We start from the raw sequence: 1,880 nt of genomic DNA on the forward strand, positions 1-1,880 counted from the left end.
ATATTATTATTATTATTATTAAGTATTAAAAAGCATAGGTTTGATATAAAAATAACAAGAAAAATAAATTATAAAAAAAAAAGTACTAATAAAAGTAATTATGTTATCGTTCTAATAACTTAAATAACGATAATATGAAATTTATAGAGTTTTTTTGAAATTTTTTCCATATTGTTTAATTAACTGAACAAAAATGTTAAATAGGTTAAAAAATAATAATTTCGCACGCACATAAATAGTCGTGAGTTATGGAATCTGAAGTTGGAAGGTTCACTATCTTATCTGGAATGGATATTTACTTTTTATACGACAAAACGGATAATTCGTTAGAGTTGAGCGACATGTCGGATTATTAATAGCTGTCAAACGACCGTTTATTCGTTTTAATTCTTTTTGGTAAGCCGGCGTTGAGAAACTTGCCGTTATTAATTTTAAAAAATTGTTGGGTTTATTAATGACTTAACATTATTGCTATTTTGAAAGACTGTTGGATTTTAAAAAACCGTTTATACATCCGTTATTAATTTTGACAAGTCGCTCAAAGTTTATCCATTTTGATATAAAAATAATAAGGAAAATCGATTATTTATCAAAAACCAAAAAAAGTGTACTAATAAAGGTAATTATGTTCTCGTTTCAATAATTGAAATAACAATTGTCTGAAGTTTATCAAGCTTTTTTTAAAAAAATTCCAAATTTTTTAATTAACTGAACAAAAAATTTGGAATTCGTCAAGACATAATAATTCGCGAGTACATTGATAAATAGTCGAGAGATTGAAATCTGAAGTCAAAAGGATCACTTTTCTTATATAAAAGTGGATAAACAAACACTTATTTTTATACGACTAAAATCGATACAATTCGTTAGAGTTGAGCAACTTGTTAAAACTAATAATGGTAATTATTTTGAAAAATTCGGCATTGAGAGGATTTCAGTTAATAGAACGAGAACATAATTACTTTTATTAGGATTTATTTACGAAATTATAATATGAAATCATGAAATTAAAAAAGTAAAATAATATATATATATATAAAAAAAGTACTAATAAAAGTAATTATGTTATCGTTCTAATAACTGAAATAAAGATAATATGAAATTTATAGAGAATTTTTGAAATTTTTTCCATATTGTTTAATTAACTGGACAAAAATGCTGAATATGTTAAAAAAAAAAAAATTCGCACACACATAAATAGTCGTGAGTTATGGAATCTGAAGTTAGAAGGTTCACTATCTTATATGGAATGGATATTTACTTTTTATATGAGAAAACGGATAATTCGTTAGAGTTGAGCGACATGTCGGATTATTGACAACTGTCAAACGACCGTTTATTCGTTTTAATTCTTTTTGGTAAGCCGGCGTTGAGAAACATGCCGTTATTAATTTTAAAAAATCGTTGGGTTTATGAATGACTTAACATTATTGCTATTTTGAAAGACCGTTGGATTTTGAAAAACCATTTATACATCCGTTATTAATTTTGACAAGTCGCTCAAAGTTTATCCATTTTGATATAAAAATAATAAGGAAAATCAATTATTTATCAAAAATCAAAAAAAGTGTACTAATAAAAGTAATTATGTTCTCGTTTCAATAATTGAAATAACAATTGTCTGAAGTTTATCAAGCTTTTTTTTTTTAAATTCCATATTTTTTAATTAACTGAACAAAAAATTTGGAATACGTCAAGACATAATAATTCGCGATTACATTGATAAATAGTCGGGAGCTTGAAATCTGAAGTCAAAAGGATCACTTTTCTTATATAAAAATGGATAAACAAACACTTATTTTTATTCGACTAAAATCGATATAATTCGTTAGAGTTGAGCAACTTATTAAAACTAATAATGGTAATTATTTTTAAAAAAT

This window comes from Solanum tuberosum, unplaced genomic scaffold, assembly GCF_000226075.1.
Source record: "Solanum tuberosum cultivar DM 1-3 516 R44 unplaced genomic scaffold, SolTub_3.0 scf00191, whole genome shotgun sequence".
In the NCBI taxonomy this organism is placed as follows: Eukaryota; Viridiplantae; Streptophyta; class Magnoliopsida; order Solanales; family Solanaceae; genus Solanum; species Solanum tuberosum.